This window comes from Canis lupus, chromosome 5 (assembly GCF_003254725.2).
Source record: "Canis lupus dingo isolate Sandy chromosome 5, ASM325472v2, whole genome shotgun sequence".
In the NCBI taxonomy this organism is placed as follows: domain Eukaryota; kingdom Metazoa; phylum Chordata; class Mammalia; order Carnivora; family Canidae; genus Canis; species Canis lupus.
Window position 1 is genome coordinate 21,721,965 of NC_064247.1, and position 20,947 is coordinate 21,742,911.

A 20,947-nucleotide genomic window follows, 5' to 3' on the forward strand; every position below is an offset into this window, starting at 1 on the left:
TGTGGGGCCAGGAGCGGGTGTGTGTGTGTGTGTTTGTGTGTGTGTGTGTGTGTGTGTGTGTGTGTGTAACATGCCAGGCCAGTAGGCTTGTTCTCCAGGATAGCAGGAATCTGAGGCTATGAAGGAAAAATTTTAACCCAATTGCTCTTCTTGTTATTCATGTTACATGGGTAAATTCTCATGATGCTGGGTGTCCAGAGGTAAGTTTGACCACTGGTGTTTCCATCTGTCAGAACCTAGGGGCATGTGACACAATGAAGAGTGCCATGCCCAGAGGAAACCCGTCTCTCAGGGCCAGACATCACAATGAAATGGAAATTCAAGAAGCCTGCCAGTCCCCTCTGACATGAGTCCTTGGAATGAGTAACAGGTTGGAAAGGTCTCCTTTTCCTGTGATTGTCTGAGTTACTACAACTTCTGAGTTCACTGTTTTCACTGTTAATCTCCACTGGGGTAACTTTTTTTTAATAGTCCACTTTATTCTGTCATATATCTTGTTTCCAGATTTTGGGGGACAATAGTACATCCAACTATTTGGCTCCCTTTAGATTATCACCACTGTTGTGATAATCTAAAATCACTGTTGTGATTTTCTTATTCTCTATGTAGATCATAACCCAGAAAAAAGATGTGGAAGGAAAGGTACTTGAGGTTTTTCTTCCCCTCTGGTTTTGCCAAGGCTCAATGGTAGAGGAAGATCTTTTAAAAATGCATTTTGCATTTCTCACCAGCTTTCATGATGGAAGTGTGAGCCACTTGATCTGCAATGTGGAAAATGTGGCTAGCTTGGTCGTGGTGGGTGCTCTCCGGATTGTGATCCGTGAAGCTGCCCATTTCTAGCATGAAAGAGGCAGCAAGGAGATGAGTGCATGGTAAGAAAAAGAAGCTAGGCATCTACAAAATAATAACGTTGCCAAGAAGCTCACATTCTCTGATCGTTCATCTGCACCCATCTCTAAGTGGAAGTAGGAGACACATTCTAAAGCTAAACATGAATTTCTTTCCTATTTTTTAAACACGAATTTCTTGAAATCAGAAATCATAACGTATTTTGCAGTAACTTACTTTGCGAGTCAGATATGAGGCACTCAGTAATTCCTCATTGAATTCAATTATGTTCCGTTAAAGGAATACTGAGATGGATGATGCAGTTGATTATAGTGAAGCCACCTTTCTTAGACTCATAGGCACAGATGCCTCTCTAATGCTCCCCCCCCCCCATGAATGCTTGGATAGAAACTTCCATAAGCTGGTATTCTTAATCTATTTATTAGTTCTTCCATGTACAGCTATGGCTTCTGTGGAAGGGCTTTAAATTTTTTAATTAATTTTGTTAAGAACACTCAACATACTTCCAAGTATACCATACAGTATTGTTATCTAAAGGCACAATGTTATACATCAGATCTCTAGAACTTACTCATCTTGCATAACTGAAATGTTATACCCACTGATTAGCAACCCTCTTTCCCCCTCCACCTAGCCCTTGGCAACCACCATTCTATTCTTTGCTTCTATGAGCTTGACTATTTTAGAAAAAAACTCATATATGTGGAATCATGCAGTATTTGTCCGTCTGTAACTAGTTCATTTCACTTGGCATAATGTCCTCAATGGAGAAAGAAAATGTGGCATACACATACAGTCAGTGGATTTTATTTAGCCTTAAAAAAGGCAATCCTAAAATACATGACACCATTGATGAAGGGGTTCATTCAGTCATTGAATCTGTCATTGAGTGGCAACTCTGGGCTAGGCAGGCATCACGAATTATTATAGATTTCTGCTTTGAAGGAATTTTCTAGATCAGTGATCTATTTTGGTATGCGTGCCCATCCCTCTACATGTTTATTTAGTTATTTATAAATTATATCCCTGAACTACTCTATGAATATTCATTATAAAACAGTCACAATAGAAATTTAAAAGATGAAGTAAATATAAAATAGAAAATATTTTAATTATTCTCATTTATTAATGGTATAAAAGTTCTTTTAACTTCATTAACTATAAATAATATTTAGAAGGAGAAATATTATTGAATATGCCTAATTGATTTTTAAAGTCTTTGTGATACTCCAATTTGAAGATCTGGGTCTAAGTTCAATTGACAAAAGTATTTTGTTTGAGTGTATGTCATAACTGAAAAAAGTACCATGCAAAGATACTGGGATCCAAATAAAAATAGTATACCATCGGCTGTGCTAAAGGAATTACAAAAATCATTTCATAACTCCTTCCATTGGTTTTGCAAAGATTTTATTTTTAAATCTTGCTAGGAAATTGCCATTTTAGCTCACATCAACTAGACTGAAAAGCTCATTGAAGATGCTGCCTTTTCATATTTTTAACACACTGAGTTAAAAACCACTCAAAATCTTTACCAGGTAAATTCTTAAGCAAGCTCAAACATTCTGCTTCTATTAAAAAAAAAGTATGAAGATAGAGTTTTCACAAGTGCCACACATCTATATTGTAATTGTTAGCCACAGTATCACATAATGATGGTTATATTCCTAAATATTTACTAAACTCTCACTTCCTAAATGTTTTCCCCATTACATGAGTTTCTAAAAGCGTCATTAAAATGTCATCTTTGCCTTGATGGGCCGATTAAATGTGAATTGTGTTCGTTATTTTTTTAAAAAGTCTGCAGGTAGCGTATTTTGGACAGTCAACTCAACGAAAAAAGAATAGCAAATTTAGTATGATTATATTTTTAAAAATATACATAATTTGGTTTTTGGTTTGACAGTTCTTTGGAGTCTTTGGCCATGAGATAATTGGTGATTGTCTTTGTGGTGCTAGAGTCTCACACCGTTAAGAAGACTGTATCGTTGAAAGGTTCTGTGTCTATAACATTAATCACACTGGATTACCATCCTGTAAAACTTACTACATTGCAATAGATGGAAGTGAATGTACTTAGCAAGGGCCCACCATCACACTTTCTCCCACTCAGAGCTTGCTCTTGTCTCTTGGAACACTCTCAGACCCATGGGTCACACAACTAAGTTTGAGTGCCAGCCAGCATTAGTCCATGCTGGGGTGACAGTTCATCTATGATTGAGCATTGAAGATCAAGAGTTCCCAAAAATCTTCCATCTAGAGCAAGCTGGGACATTTTGTCCCCCTAGTCCACATATTTAGTACAAGTAGATTTAGTTTCTTTTTTCCTCATAAATTGAGGTTTTTAAAAAGATTTTATTTTATTTATTCATGAGACACACAGAGGGAGGGGCAGAGACATAGGCAGAGGGAGAAGCAGGTTCTCTGTGGAGAGCCCCATGCAGGACTCGATCCCAGGACCCCGGGATCATGACTTGAGCCAAAGGCAGGTGCTCAACCATTGAGCCACCCAGGTGCCCCAAATTAGTAGTTTCTTTCTGTACCCCAATGGATTGTCTCATGTGATCCCTAAGATACATACATCCCACTTTAGAGCTTGAATGAAAGATTCTTGCTTGCTGGAGTTGTCACTTAAAGCTCCCATGGGGACCTCTCAAGGAAAGCTGGCTCTGGCCTGAAGAACCTTGCCACTACTGTTCTAAGTCAGTACTAGTCTGGAAATATCAAAATGATGTTTCTCATTTGAAAGGAGGTGTGCTAGTAGCATGGGATAGATGGTCATTACATGCTCCCTTAAAACTAAATCAAGTCCTCACAAAAGGTTTTCTTATCTAACCTGGTCCTCAAGTGACACTGTATTAACATGACTGTGTCAACTCATCTGGGAAAAATCCTAAAAGAAAGCACATTTTTCATAAGGTCAAGGCACCAACTTCTTTTACCCAGTTCACTTAGGTGAGAAACTGTAATAGCAGTGCTCAGCCTAGACTGTACATTAGAATTACAAGAGGGGTTTTAAAAATCCCTGTGTCAGACTGAGACTGAGACCAACTGAAACAGAATTGCTCAAAGTGGGAACCAGACATCAATTTTTAAAGCTTGCCAGATGGTTCCAACAGGCAGCCAAAGCTGAGAACCACTGCTCATCTATCCTCTCTCCAGTGGTTTTGGGATTATTCTTGTGTCTGAATGCTGAAAAACAGATCTCAGATGCAACTTGTGTGTGACACATAGAATCAATGCCATTCTATTTCATCAGAGTCAGGTTCCTACCTAACAGGGCAGTGTGATAGTCCTGCAGAAGTTCTTCATTAGAGAGGGAAAACCCGAAGGTCTTTGCAGTCACTACAGCAGGCCTCTAGAGTGGATAGACTCGGTTGAGAGATAGAAGCTAAACTGTTTTAAATGTCAATTATCTGCCAGCATGAGACTTTTCTTTGACCATGTGTAGACCCCTAAGCAAATCCAAGAAGAAAACATAAAGGAAAGAACAGGATGTTGGGAGTCTCTCCCCTAGTCTTGCCTGTATACTTTTAAACCTCAGTCATGGATTGATGTATTCAAATATGGAGCAAGTTATACCAGCTGAAAAGATAATGGGGATGGGAGCTATAGTAGAATCCCACAGGTAAGCCTTCGCTGTGGCCACCTCAGGACCCTCCCTGGTCAGTGCGCCATGACCGTCAAGCCAAACCCAGTTGTACAGAATGAACCATGCAAGACTAAAAAATCTGCTTATCCCAATGATATTGTAGAACTCAGGTATGACCAACGTCCTTATTTGCTGTCTTAGAATTCTACTTGTTTCAGTGAAGCAAGATGGTGTCTGCAGTGACTCAGGAGGGCTCCAGAGGGGTTGTCACTAATTTCTAGTGAGTGAGACTGATCTTTGCTTTATTTGTCGCATGCAATAAAAAACGTTTATGTGCGAGTATTGTGCTACTTTGTCCGGGAATTAAAAAAGTCAGGCATGGCCCCTATTACAAGAAATCCAGGGTTAGTAGAGCAAATGGAAGGTACTAATATAGTGAAAAGAGCAGAGTGGTAAACAGAAACTCAGGTGCTGTCCGTACCTCACATTTACTAATAAAGCTGTTACTATCTCATTTAACCCTCAGATAAAGCAAAAAAAAAAAAAAAAAAAAAAACCAACAAAACAAACCGAATGTTTAATTTAATTCCTTTTTACAGGGGGAAGAAACCCTTAAAGGGGTTAAGTGACTTGTCCACGTTTACATGTTCACCTCAATTCATCAAGCGTTTGCTGCCTACAGCTGGGCCACAAAGGCAAATGAAGATGAGGCTGACTGGCTGGTTGGACTATCCCCACCTGGATGGCCTCAGACTGCAGTAACTCATGTGGTCGCCAAGGTCTTTGTATGGGACAATCCATTCCCAAGGGCGCAGTTGGGGGGAAGTGAACACAAACATTTCAGACGTGTGCTCCAGGATGCCCAGTCAGCCCTGAATCCAGAATGGATGTGCAGAGAGGAAGGCGCCACTTTAGGCCAGCCAGCTGGTCCTCCTTGACCTTGAGATCTAGAATCTCCATGGTTAGTGATGTTCTCCCTCAGACATATGCTCTCAAGTAGCCTCACGGTGCTGATTATTTGTGCCCTGATATACAAACCCTGTGGCTTTTGCTACTAAATGAGGTCATACTATTTTGGACGTGCCATGTATATATAATATAGATAAATGAATGGATGTAGATTTACATAACTAAATATATTTCCCAGATTGTAGCCAGAATTCTTACCTTTTTGGATTTTTGTGGTCTCTATGAAGCTTTGTCCTTCAACTGACCCATAGCCAATGGGTGTGTCTGCAGAGACAGTGGCTATTTCGTAGGTGCCTTGATTTTCAAAATTGCTGTTAAGATTCTGAGCTTGCGATGCCACCTGTGGGCTGGGATTTTGTTTTCTCTCTCTGTCAAAGGGAGTATCTTTTGCCCATTTCTTAGGTGAGGAATTCTGAGGGTTAGTAGGTTGTGGCTGCAAAGCACTCTGTGCAAGCAGGACTCGATGATGGTAGCTTATGTTCCTTATGCTACTTTTTTGCATTCCTTTTTATATATTATGCACCCAACCAACACATGCTTTAGTGAGCTCAATTCTGTTAGTCCAGTCTGACACTTTCTACTGTAGATAGATTGGATCCCACAGAGTGAGGGCTCAGTCCCAACACATGGCACCCCACGGCTTCAGGTGTCAATCATCAGTTTGGGTTGTACACTTGTGCTTCTGACCCACTGGTTGTGGCCTGGAACTCAGAGTATTTTACTTTACAGCAGGTTGGAGAGGTGCACAGGGCAAAGGATAGGGAAAGGGAGGGGTCCTTCCATGTTCTCTCCCAGTGCACCCCTCTCCCCAAACCTCCAAATGTTCACAAACCCAGAAGCTCTCTGAACCCCACCCTTTGAGTTTTTTTTTTTTAATTCATTAATTCATTTGAAAGAGAGAGAGAGAGAAAGAAAACAAGTGGGGGAAGAGAGGGAGAAGCAGGCTCCCCGCTGAGCAGGGAGCCTGATGTGGGACTCAATCCCAGGATCCCAAGATCCTGAACCGAAGGCAGACACTTAACCAACTGAACTACCCAGGCAACCCTCTCACCATTTGGGGTTTTATGGAGGCTTCTTATATAGTCACTGATTGACTAAATCATTGGGCCTACCGATCAATTCAACCTCTAGCCCATCTTGAACTTACACTTCCACGTTCCCCCTTTTAAACAGAAATCTATGTGTCATCTTACCAAACAGTTAAAGCATAATCCTTTTTGCACAAGCTGATAAAGAGTGCAAGGGCTTTGGGGTAAAGATGCATTAACGATGCCTAAGCTACTGTAGACCTGTATTTGTCTTTCTGCCTAGGGAAGTAAGTCAGGATAAAGATTTTTTTGGAGTTGCAGCACTTGGCCCTCTTGGTCTTTGGGACCAGTGATACTGATCTATGAGCTTGAAGACAAACGAGGCAGAGAGAAAATTCTTGTGATGCTGAAGGGGCTTTGAGCTGATCTGCCAGCCACTCCTCACAGGGACAACTTCCTCTGCTATGCTATTCCACGTGCAAGTTCTGATTAGATGCACTTTTGAAATGGAGTAAGAGGCTCTTTCACACATCAAAAGCCCTTGTGACCGCATCTGAGGTAGTGGTACATAATGAAAAGAAGAGCAGTTTAGAGCAGACAAAACTGGGTTTGAATGAATATAACATATGTAATAACATCATTGAAGTGTGTCTTGTGACGTCTGATATTTCTATCTTAAGTTTTCCATGTTAGTTACTCCTAAGTAGAAGGTGAGAAGATCTTGCATCTTATACTTAATGTTTATTTATTTTTTTTAATTTATGATAGTCACAGAGAGAGAGAGAGAGAGAGAGAGAGAGAGAGAGAGAGAGGCAGAGGGAGAAGCAGGCTCCATGCACCGGGAGCCCGACGTGGGATTCGATCCCGGGTCTCCAGGATCGCGCCCTGGGCCAAAGGCAGGCGCCAAACCGCTGCGCCACCCAGGGATCCCTATACTTAATGTTTAAAAACAGCTCACAGGTATGCTAGAAACCCTTCACAAACAAAATTTAAAGGCACATGAGCTTTCTTACAGCTGATGTGAAAATGGAATCTCCTGGCTACAAAATAATTTACCTTGTTATTATTGACTGTTCACAGCAGTCATTTGTCACCAGTTTTAGGTCTGACATAAGAGTATCTTTCATATACTTAAATGATGTCATTGTCATGACCCTTATCATACTGGTGATCTGAGTTATTAAAATTAGAATGTACACACCAGAAACACTATATTCTTCTGCGAAAGTTCAGTGCAATGACATGGATTTATCGAAAGCTGTGTGTCCCGTAATCCATCCAGGGCATAGATGGGCTGGTGAGCTGACGAACAGCAGGGATAGGTAGACCTACCCCTGAATTATCCAGGGTTTTGACAGAGACAGTTTCTGATATTTCACATCAATGTTACTTTTTTCCCTACCCATCATTTTATCATGAATATTTTCAAACATGTGCAAAAATTTAAAAAACCATACAGCAAACACCCGTATACTCACCACATAGAACTCCAATGTACATCTATCTCTAGTTTATCATAAACTGATCTAAACCATCTATTTTTTCATTAATCTATTTTGTATTTAGATGCATTTTAGAGTGAGTTGTGGATATCAGTATACTCACCTCTAAATGCCTTAGGATGCATGTATTAAACTGAGATTAGGGTTCTTGTTTTTTATTGTGAGGTCAAATTTATATACAATGAAACATATAAATTCAATGAGCACACCTGTATAATTTGAATTGCTATCAAGATATAAAATATTGCTATCACTTCCAAATTCCCTCATGCTCCTACCCAGTCTCCACTGCCACCTCCTTGGAGGCAACCACCAATTATTTTTCATCATAGATTATCATTGCCTGTTGTCGAATGAACGTGAATGGGATCATACCATATATACTCCCTGTGTCACTCTCCTGTCACTCAGCAGATGTTTTTATATTTATTCACATTGTTGCACATATTGTTTGTTTCTTTGAATTGCTGAATAGTATTCCTTTGCAAGAACATACCACATTTTGCTTATCCATTTTCCTATTGATCAACAACTGGGCTGTTTCCAGTCTTTGGCTATTATGAGTACAGTTGTTAAAAACATTCTTGTACAAGTTAGTTTACTTTGTGTATGTCTGTATGTGTACACATATGCTTTTATTGATTTTGGGTAAGTACCCAAGAATTAAATTACTGTATCATGCAGTATGTATATATCCGGTTTCATAAGAAAGTTGACAGATCTTTTTCCAAAGTGGCTGTACCATTTTATTCCACACCCTTGCTAATATTTGGTATATTTCACTTTGGTCTTAATTTGCATTTCTTTGATGACTAATGATGTTTGACACTGTCTTATACATATTTGTTGTTCTTTTAAAATTTTATTTTATTTATTTGAGAGAGAGAGAGAGAGAGAGCATGAACACAAGTAGGAGGAGGGCAGAGAGAGAAGCAGATTCCCTGCTGAGAAAGGAGTCTGACATGGGGCTCAATCCCAGGACCCTGGGATGATGACTTGAGCTGAAGACAGATGCTTAACTGAGCCACCCAGGAGCCCTTATTTATTGTCCATTTATCTTTCTTCGTGAAATGTCTGTTCAAATCTTTTGCCCATTTTTTAAAAAGATAATTTGTCTTCTTATTGAGTTATAGGATCTTTATGTATTCTGAATACAATTCCTTTGCCGGATATATATTTTGTGGAATATTTTCTCTGGGCTACAGCTTCTGTATTCATCTTTCTAATAGTATCTTTGAGGAGAATAAGCTCTTAAATTTGATGCAGTATTTTCTTTCATGGGTATTATTTTTGTATCTTATCTAAGAAATCTTTGCCTAACCCTCCCCACCAAAGTTGTGAAAATATTATCCTATTTTCTTCTAGAAGCTTGGTAGTTTTATGTTTTACATCAAAATCTGAGATCCATTTTTTGGTGGGGTATGAGATAGGAGTCAAGGGTTTTTTTCCCCTACACGTACAGTTCAGCTTTCTAACACCATCTGTTGAAAACCCTTTCCTTTCTCATACAAAAATAGTAATTTGAAGGGGCACATGTACCTCAATGTTTATAGCAGCAATGTTTACAATAGCCAAAATATGGAAAGAGCCAGATGTCCAACAACAGATGAATGGATAAAGATGTGGTATATGTGTACAAGGGAATATTACTCAGCCATCAGAAAAAATGAAATCTTGCAATTTGCAATGACGTGGATGGAACTACAAAGTGTTAAGCAAAGTAAGTCAGTCAGAGGAGACAAAATACCATATGATCCCACTCATATGTAGAATTTAAGAATAATATAACAATGAACATAGGGGAAGGGATGGAAAAATAAAAAGATGAAAACAGAGGAGGAGACAAACCATAAGAGACTCAACTCTAGGAAATAAACAGAGGGTTGCTGGAGGGGAGGGTGGTGAGGGGATGGGGTAACTGGGGGATGGGCATTGAGGAGGGCGTGTGATGGGATGAGTACTGGTGTTATATGAACTGATGAATCACTAAATTCTACCTCTGAAACTAATAATACACTATATGTTAACTAAATTGAATTTAAATAAAAAGTTAAAAAAAAAAAACGAAAAGCCTTCCCTTTCTCCATTGGATTTGTCTGATGTTTCTGTTGAAATTAAATTAGTACATATGTATGGTTCTATTTCTAGACTTTCTTTTCTGACCTATTGATACATTTATCTATTCTTAATTCATGTAGCTCTGTAGTGAAATTTGAAATCAAATATTTAAGTCCTCCAACTTTGTTCTCCTTTTTTCAGAATTGCTTTGAATATTTTAGGTCCTTTTCATTTCCATGTAAATTTTAGAATCAGCTTGTCAATTCCTACCAAACGGAAAAAAAAAGCCTGATGAGATTATGATTGGGATTGCATTAAATTTGTAGATCCATTTGCAGATAATTAGCCTCTTAAAACATTGTTTATTTCAATCCATGCACATGATATGTATCTTCAACAGCTAGATCTCTTAAAATTTTTCTGAGCAAGGGTTTGTAGTTTTTAGTGTACAAGTTCTATTCATGTTTTCAAAATTTATTCCTAAGATTTTCATGTTTTTTATGTTATTGTAAAATAAATTGTATTTTAAAATTTCATTCTCTAATTGCTAATATATACAAATACAATTAATATAGTCTTACTAAACTTATTTATTGGTTATAGTAGCTATTTTTTTTTGTAGGTTTCTTAGGATCTTGTATATAAATAAATATTCATGTCTGAACAAAGTTTTTACTTCTTTCTTTCCAGGCTTTTTGGATTATTTCTTTATTTTGTTTTATTGCATTGGTTAGGACCTCTAGTAAATGCTGAATAGAAGTGGTGAGAGGCAACATACTTACCTTATTCCCTATCTTAGAAAGAAACCATTCAATATTTACTATTATGTATGATATTAGTTGTAGGTTTTTAATGGATGCCTTTTGTAAGATTGAGGAAATTCCCTTTTCTTTCTAATTTTCTGATTAAAACAAAAACACAGTGATGCCAAATTTGTCATATGACGTTTCTCGATTCACTGAGATAACCATGCAGTTTTTCTCCTTCATTCTATTAATATGGTGAATTACATGGATAGGTTTCTTTGAAATTCAAATTAACCTTGTATTCTTGGAATAAACCTCACTAGGCTACAATGTAACTTTTTTGGTGACAGATTTCATCTATATTTATGAGGGCTATTGGCCTGTAATTTTCATGTACTGTCTTTATCAGGTTTTGATATCAGATTATGCTAGCCTCACAACATGAACTGGGAAGTATTTTCTTTCCATACTCTATAATAGGTTGTGAAGACTGGTGTTTGTTGTTTCCTGAAATGTTTGATACAATTTGCCAGTGAAATTATCTGGGCCTATAGCTTTCTTTGTGAGAATGTTTTTGATGCCATATTTAATTAAAGCTTCTCAACCCTGGCACTATTGACATTTTTTTTTTTTTTTTTTTTTTTTTTTTTTTTTTTTTTTTTTTACTATTGACATTTTTGACTGGATAATTAATTCTTCATTATTTGATGTTTTGCAGGATGGTTAAGGCCAAACCTGCCCTCTATCTTTTAGATGCTAATAGCTCTCCCTCACCCAGCTGTGACACCAAAAATGTCTCTAGATGTTGCCAAATATCCCCTGCGGAACGAAATCACTCCTGGTTGAGAATTATATTTGATCTATTTATATTTTTCAAAAATTTTATTTATTCATGAGAGAGAGAGAGAGAGAGAGACAGGCAGACACAGGCAGAGGGAGAAGCAGGCTCCATGAAGGGAGCCTAACGTGGGACTCAATCCTGGGTCCCCAGGATCACACCCTGGGCAGAAGGCAGGCACTAAACCACTGAGCCACCCAGGGATCCCTTGATCTGTATTTTAAAGATGCATACTAATGTCATTGAGTTTTCTTTTAACACTTTTTTTTTTTAAGATTTTATTTATTTATTCATGAGACACACACACACACAGAGAGAGAGAGAGAGAGAGGCAGAGACACAGGCAGAGGGAGAAGCAGGCTCCATGCAGAGAGCCCAACGTGGGACTTGATCCCGGGTCTCCAGGATCAGGCCCCCGGCTGAAGGTGGCACTAAACCGCTGAGCCACCAGGGCTGCCCTTAACACTTTTTAAAATATACATATTTAAATCTATAAATTTTCCTTTAACACTACCTTAGTCATGCTCTGCAAATTTTTATATATTGTATTTTCATTACAATTAAATTAGGGATATTTTCTAATTTTCCTTGTGATTTCTTCTTGGATTGGTAAGTATTTGGATATGTTTCATTTGCTTTCCACCTATTTTTGGCATTTTCTAGATAGCATAATATTACTGGTCTGTAATTTAATTCTCTTGTGAGGCAATATATTCTATAAGATTACAATCTTTTCAAATGTATTGAGACTTGTTTTATGGACCAACATTTGGTCTTTCTTGGTGAACATACCACATTCTCCTGAAAAAAAAAATCAAATTCTATAATTGTTGGATGTAGTATTCTATACATGTTAATTCGGTTAAGGTGGTTGGTAGTGTTGTTTAGGTCTTCTATGTATTTACTGATTATTTTTGTCTAGTTATGCTGTCAATTGCTGAAAGAAGGGTCTTAATATCTCTATGATTAGGAGTTTATTTCTTTATTTAGTTCTGTTGACTTTTGATTCATGTGTTTTGAATTTCTGTTATTAGATACATACACATTTATGGTTGTCATGCCTTCTTTATAGACAGATTCTTTTATCTTTATAAAATCTCTCTCTGTCTCTGGTCCTACTGTTTGTTATTTTGATGTTAGTATAGCTACTTCAGCTCCTTGTGCTGTTTGCTCAGTAGTGGTTTTCCTTTGTAAGTAGAAATAATACTATACTATTTTATATTTATACTGCATTATTTATGAACAGAGTTAGCGTCTACATTCTCCTTTCATCTCCACAAAAATCTTTTTTTTTTTTTTAATTTTTTAAATGTATTTATGATAGTCACAGAGAGAGAGAGAGAGAGGCAGAGACACAGGCAGAGGGAGAAGCAGGCTCCATGCACCGGGACCCTGATGTGGGATTCGATCCCGGGTCTCCAGGATCGTGCCCTGGGCCAAAGGCAGGCGCCAAACCGCTGCGCCACCCAGGGATCCCTCCACAAAAATCTTAAGGGAAAATGATGCTGTTATCTGCATTTTACACTGATGAAACGGAGTCTACAGGAATTAAGTGACTTTCCCCAGAGCACAGTGGTTAGTGAGTAGAAATAGAGCTTGGTTTCTGTCTTGCTCCAAAGCCTGGCCCTGAAATATTATGATAAGCTTTTTTTCATAGATTAAGTGGAAGGAGAATTGAAAGAATCCAGTGTAGCATGTCAAGTGGTAAGTGAGGGCAAATGTAGGAAGCATATGTGGAGAAAGCGGTCCATTTTCTATCATCTAAAGACATGGATGCTCACAGTTCCTCTCCAGAGCTCCAGGTTGACTCTATTAAGAAAAAGCTGTTGGTTATAAAGGCATTGAGAGGAATACCTGGGTTGCTCAGTGGTTGAGCGTCTGCCTTGGGCTCAGGTTGTGATCCCAGGATCCTGGGATCGAGTCTCGCATCAGGCTCCCCACAGGGAGCCCGCTTCTCCCTCTGCTTATATCTCTGCCTCTCTCTGTGTCTTTCATGAATAAATAAATAATTTTTAAAAAATAAAGGCAGTGAGACATTGTCACCATAGGGTGAATGGAATCATTAAGATCTCTGAGCATCAGAGCAGGGTTGGGCTGTGAGCATCACTCACAAGACACATCTGAAGGCATCAGCTATGTGTTTCCATTTTATTACATGGAGATAGAGGGATGGAGATAGAGGCAAGGATCAGGTGCTCTCTGCCTGGCCACCTGCCCTAAGATTCCATGACTCCTTCTCATAGAAGCCATAAGAAAAGCTGATGTCTCAAGCTGCCACTTACATGAGGAAACTGACCTTCTCTGAAGGAGCCCTTCCTTGCCTCTCACCTGGCAGTCTAAGCCACAGGTGGCCACGCTGTTGGTCCTCCTGGGGCTTGTCTGCTCCAGCTGGACCTGGGAGCTCAGCTATGCAAATACCAATTATGAGCTTGAATTTGTTCTTACGCCTTTTCTTTGACACCCCCAATGCCCACAGGCCGGCTAGAAGGAAATCTGTCTAGGGAATTTGGATAATTGTTTGTTTGTTTGTTGTCTTTTGTTTGAATGTGTGATTTCGTTAAATATTCCTAACTTAGTTACTGTGATTTCCGCAACAAAAAATACACTTCGCTTTTGTTTGCCTCCTAGCCCACTTCACTTCAATCACTTACTGTTCTTAAAATAAACTGTAGACCTTTCTGCTTCTGTGCCCCTGACATGCCATTTCTCTCCTGTTGACTCGCCTCCAATGCCCAGTTCAAATACCACCTTCTCTGAGAAACCCCCACCACCTTGTCAGTCAGAATGAACGACTCAGAGCTCCTAGGGCCCATTGTAGGAGGCCTCCCACCGTTGGTGAGCTCCAGAGATCCCCTGGAGGAAATACATTCCCCTTCAAGAGGTATGGAAGACAGAGTTTGGGCTTCAAACCACTTGTCAGGGCAAACCCATAAATCCACCGGATGAACTACGTGCCCGTCAGACCTGTCTTGGCTGGTCACCCTCTGCTAATCAGGTTGTCACATCGTGGGAAACTGCATTGATCATCTGTGTCTGTTTCCAGTCGGGAGCTGGATGGAAAGGGTTAAGCCATTAGGCATATCCCCCCCTCCGGTGGCCTGGTAATTCCCGGAGAATCCTGGCACAAGTAATTTGCATACTGCAGACTTCTCTCCTGGATGAGGCAGTGTGCTGCAATCCCAATGCAAACGAACTCCAGCTGTATTAACGTCCAGGGTTTAGGGGGCTGATTGGACCATGCCTGGGAGCCCTTGTAGGAGATCACTCTTGCCCTTTCAAGGCCCAGGCACAGTAAGGTACAGATAGATGGAACTTCCTATGTCAGGGGTGAGAATTATGCTGGTGGTGACTCTCACCTCCTCCTCACCATAAGGGGTTAGGGAGTTTGAATGGGGCAGGGGGAGTGGGAGGCTCTTTGGTCTAGCCCCATGACTCTTCCATTTGTGAGCTTCATCCTGGCCACACACATGCTCAAGGCCATCTTCTCCTGTGGTCCTACAAGGCTTGTTATTAATTTATAAACACTCACAGTGCTCTGTGAGTTCTAGGCTCTGCTCTAGTATTTCATGGGTGTGAACTCATTTCACACTCCAGTACCCGCAGCAGTCCTGCTCTGGAGTCTGTGGCTGGCCGAGAGCATGGCCTACGAGGTCGGATGGATCTAGTTTCAAATCCTGATTCTATCACTTAGCCATGTGACCAAGGGCAAGTTGCTTGGTGCCTCTCTGTCTTAGCTTCTCCATCTATAAAAAAGGTTCTCAAAGGATTGCCATGAAGATTAGATGAGATAATATAATATATGCAAAGCACTTAGCCTCAGGCCTGGTGTCTTGAGTGATTGGTGGCACTGAGGAAGAATGAGAAAGAAAACCTGAGAGATCCCTCTCTGTAGCCTATGGGCTCTCCAAAACATTCTCCCCTGAACAAAAGATCACCTTCAGTGTTCTAGAGACATGGGGCCCGCCTGTCTCACTGAGCTCTTGAACTCCATCCTTAGGTGCTCTGCTCCTTGTTGGGGGGTGGGGGGTGTCTAGGAGAGTGTGGGGTGGCAGTGACTCAGAGTTCCTACCAGAAGAGTTTCAGGATGCAGACTGGAAACTCGGTCCCGTGCATTTGTGCTTCTGATCAGATTCACTTCTCTGCTGGGGGGCCGGGGGTGGTGGATGGGGAGAGAGAAACCTCTGGCTCACTCCAGCAGAGCAGGGCCCCTGCTTGGGGGAGTTACAAGACACCACCCTCCTTATGTGTAGTGCACTCTGCCATCCGAAGCCCTCCTCATGAGGGAGACTCCGTCAACGAGGAGACCTAGGCTGTGAGATCACTCCCTCCTCATCTCCCGGGAGATAATCGTATTCCAATCTTGCCCCTTTGGTGGGCTGCGTGCGGGGAGAGACAGGAATCCTAAGCAGGTGCCTGGGATGCTCCTAGGGGAGACATGGCAAAGACATCGGGGTCCTGGATGGCACAGAATAGTCTGGAGGCCCTGAGTGAACTTGGAAGCTCAGACCAAGGATGACTTTGCCCCCTCAAAACTTCACTTCAGGCCAGTCCTGAAGAGATCTGGCACTCTTAGACTCCCTCAGACCCAGCGGGCCCCAGGCCCTGGGTGGGGAGGGCCTGGCTGGGCAGCAGCCTCAGGCACAGGGACAGAGATCTTGCATGCCAGGCGCCCCCCCACCCCCACTCCCACCCCCTCAGAGTAACCTGCCAGGAGAAAGTTAATGAGTGATTTATTAAGTCCCACAGGTGACATTCCTGCTATTCACCTCCTAAACCCAGATGGCGAGGAGACTTTTATTAAGGGTTTAACAGAAATCTGATTTTGCTGAGGAGGATGCATTTGGATTTTATATATGTTAGAGAAGAATCTTTGTAGAGATGGCTCATGAAAGACCTCTTGCCGTAGCGTGGGAGGTAAATTCCACCCTGCACAGCTCCTTGGGGACCGGGTCTCCTCTGAATCAGGATAAGGGAGGTAGAGCTATTACCAATATTTAATCCAGATACACAGGATTCGGCTCTGCAAAGCACCATGAAGGAGTTGTGTTTGTAGACTCTGGCCAAGTGCCCGGGAGAGTCCCTCCCTTGCTTTAAGGCTGAGATTACGGAGTTGTTTTTTCCCAAAGTGAGTCACTGGAGCTCAGATGCATATGCTGTGCTGTACAGCAACCGCTTCCCCAGACTCCTACTCCTACATCCCATCCGATTGATAGCCCCTATATTTTGTCACCTTTCCTCACTCAAGTGGTAATTATTTTCAGTTTGGCTCATATATTTTCAGAGCTTTTCCTATATCACATTCACATAAGTGTGTGCACAGAAAACATTAGCATTGCTCAGTATCCATCCATCCATGAAACTGTGCTCATAAGCATCATTTTGGAGACTCCTTCACTTCACAATGTCTTGACCCTCTTTCCAGGTAAGCATAGTGGGTTCATTCATTCCTGTCTGCCACTGCCTAGAATTTCCTACAATGGGTACACACCTTAGTTGTCTGGTTTCTGTGTTCTTTCTTGGTCATTCTGCAGTTGGTAAACATTTAAGTTGTTATCAAATTTCCATCATCGTGATGTTTTAGCCAAAATTCTTGGACATGGCTCCTTGTGTGCTTTTTGTCAGTATTTTTCTACAGCAGAGGAAGTAGAACTGCTCTGTGTGCCAGAGTATGCAAAACATTTTTTTTTAAAGATTTTATTTATTCATTCATGAGAGACATACACAGAGAGGCAGAGACACAGGCAGAGGGAGAAGCAGGCTCCCTGCAGGGAACTTGATGCACAACCCAAGCCAAAGGCAGGTGCCCAACCACTGAGCCACCCGGGCACCCCTAGAGTATGCAAATTTAAAATTTTAGTAGATACTGACAGATGGTTCTCCAAAGAGGTTTCACCAATAAATAACTTTTTTCACAATTGTTACGCACAAGTTGGAGTGAAGGACCATCTCTCCAGGAGGATAGTGCAAGAAAAAATGGGCTTTAGTGGCAATAGAGCACACATGGGCAGCAGGCAGTGAGTGATATGTGCAGTAGCTTTGCAGCTTGATTCTTGGGCAGATGACAGCCACTCTGAGTCTCAGTGTTCACATCTGCAAAATGGAGCCAACAATCTCAATAACTCAGAGGGCTATTGTGAGGATTAACTGAGATGATATATGAAAAGCTCATAGCATCTGGCCATGTACATATGAAGAACTGATGACAATGATCATCAGCTCCAGGGGGAGGAAATGATGACCAGTGGCGCTCAGAGCTGTCTTTCTTGGAAAATCTTTAAGGAGAGCAAGCTCACAGCTGGACTGGACCCAGGCGCCATCTCCTGGATGACAGGGTATTAATGACCAGCCAATTTCAGAGCAGAGCTAAGTCACAAGCTGTGACCTCAGCTTTGACAGACCAGCCTAGGGGAGGTGGAAGACTATCGACATGGACATTCATCATCTTTTTATGAAAATTACAAATTTACAAGATTTGTACAAGAAAGATCATTTCTTGTAAATTTGTGTTGCCAACTTTTTGGCTTTGAAATATCTTAACTTTTAAAACCTAACCTCTTTCACATTTTGTGTGGCCAATGTGCAGGATCCTAGGCCATCAAGGCAATGCCAATAAAGTAGTCATACTTTCCTTTTGGATTTTATTTTCTTATCAACATGGCACAGTCTTGGCTCTGACCTTCACCTGATATGAGTAACTTTGAGAAAACCGTGGAACTGCTTTAAGTTTCAGTCCTTTGTAAAAATTGGATGACAAAAAAGCTAGTGCTTATGGAACACTTAAAATGTACCAGACATTTTGTTTATTAATCACTTTATGTGTGTTATCAGGTTATTACCTAATTTAGTGCTCACAATAAGTAGAAGTAAGTAGTGGTCTCTGGAGGCAAATCTGGATTGAAATCCACTAGCAGTGTAGACTTGGGAAAGTGACCTAATGTCTCTGTGACTTAGGAAGTTTTGTTAGGAAGGGTAATGGACTGATATACAAGACTCCAGAAACAGCCCATGGGATCCCAGTGTGAGAGCCTTTCCCCAACCATGATGCCCCCACCAGGGACCACCCTGGATATTGCCGGGAAGCCAGGGAGATAAAGGCCCTTGTGACAACCCAGGTAAATATAACCATGAGAGCAATACCCACCCCAGTGCCAGAGTTGGGCCAGCTGTCCTGAAGAGTGGCCTCTCAGGCTTGGTAGATGGCACCAGTGTTGGCAGTCCTTGGCTTGAGAGGAAGCAAAGGGGTTGGTTCATACATTCCGGAGGGAGGTGGGGTACGGGCAGGATCTATTTTAAGGAATTGGCTCACATGATTAAGGAAGCTGGCAAATCCAAAATCTGCAGCATGGGCCAGTGGGCTGAAGATCAGGGAAAGGCTGGTGTCGCAGTTCAGGTCCAGAGACCAGGGAAGGGCTGATGAGAGTGGAAACTGAGGCACAGAGGGATAAAGTGACTTGCCTGAGGGCAAACAGCAGTGAAAAGAAGAACCAAAATTTGGACCTAAGCAAACTTTTCTTGGAGCAGACGCCCCTACCTGCTGTAGTCTGTGGCTTTGGTCCAACAAGGTTGTTAATGTATCCGTTCCCTTGCTGAATTTTGGAGAGGTTAAAACAGGTATGTAATGTGCACAGTGACTGGCAAAGAGGTGACACTCAATACTTGCTAATTCTGTTCTCTTTGCTCTCATCTGTTCTTAAAAATGAGGCATGTGGCCACAGACAGCCTGGTTACTATTATACCATTACTCAGACCTCTCTGCATCTAGGAATGGATTCTGAGCCAGAGAAGCATGTGCTGTATGTGTGTTTGCGAAGCTGGGTGGCTGGCAGCTGTGGGGATGCTGGGCTGGCCACCTGCATTCCTCCGTGTGTCTCCAATCCAGACTGGGGCCCAGCCCTGGACAGGCCAGGAGCCTGGAAAGAGATAACAGGGCTTGAGACTGACCTGTAAAGCCCAGGGCCCTGCAGCCGACAGGTGGATAGGGGCTGGGTGGCTCCAGGGGCTTTTATGGGCCTGCCTTTTGTCCTGGACTGTGGCTCTGGCATGCACCCAGCCCCTGTCTCTACTGCCAGATGCCAAGCACCATTGCAAGGATGAGGAACTAGTCAGAAAATGGTCCCTGAGGCCACCTCACCTGACCTTCTGCCCCAGTTATTGTTCTGACTTGAGACCCAGGAGGAAGCAATTGAGTTGCCCGGCTGTGGTATGTGCAGATGATGTCTGCAGGCTGCTCACGCTGGCCCCATGGGGTAAGTGACCAAGTGCAAGGAGGGGAGCTCTGGGGCCAGCAGGCCTGAGTTCAAGTCCCAACTCCCTTTACTAACTTTGTGATGCTGGTCAAATCACTTTACTTCTCTAAGACTCAGTTTCTTCATTTATAAAAAGGGGGTAATATTACTGATCTCTGAGCTGCTGGTTCAGTGAAAGGGGTTCACATAATGTCAAAGGTCTTGGTCTAGAATGAGAGCTGATTTCCTCTTGTCTCTCCTCCGAATCGTTCCTTGTCTGATGATGTTGGTCCTGATGATGAGGTTACCTTTTCTGACCATCTACCATCTTCCTTGAGCCTACAGGCTTCGAGGAGACCCCACGCTTGGAGCTTGGCCACAGAGTGACCGACAAAGCCAGGCCAGGGCCCCGTCCCGCATTCTTGAGAGGGGAGGCCAGGCTCTGCTGAGCCCCAGACAGCGGTGAAGTCCCCCTGCAGGGAACGAAGCCCAGACCTGCTGGGGTGGATGAGTTCTTGTGCATTTTAGTTATCTCTCCTGGGAACGTGTCCTGGCTGGCTTTGATTGATTTATTTTGGCTTTCAAGTGAGAGCACAGGGATTTCTGAATTTCAAAGCCCTCTAGCCAATATGCAAATGGCTTTAATTTAAGGAGTAACAGACAGGTGGAATTAACACTCCAAAGCCAGCACTTCCTTGGTAGTTCCTGCCATAAAGCTGATCACTAAAAAGCACGATGATTTTTTTCCTTGTAGAAATCGTTTGGGTCTCTTCCATCCTGTGGTCCTTTAAGGCTGTTGGGTCATTTTAGGTGTTCAAGAGGAAAACATTTAAGGAGAAAATTCTTTTTTTTTCTTTTATTTTTATTTATTTATGATAGTCACACACACACAGAGAGAGAGAGAGAGAGGCAGAGACACAGGCAGAGGGAGAAGCAGGCTCCATGCACCGGGAGCCCGACGTGGGATTCAATCCCGGATTTCCAGGGTCGCGCCCTGGGCCAAAGGCAGGCGCCAAACCGCTGCGCCACCCAGGGATCCCTAAGGAGAAAATTCTAAGAGGAAGGAACTTTTCCCCTGCTTTTGGATATGACACTTTGTTTTCTGTGTGTAGGTTTAGCACGAGTGGGTTGGGGACTGTG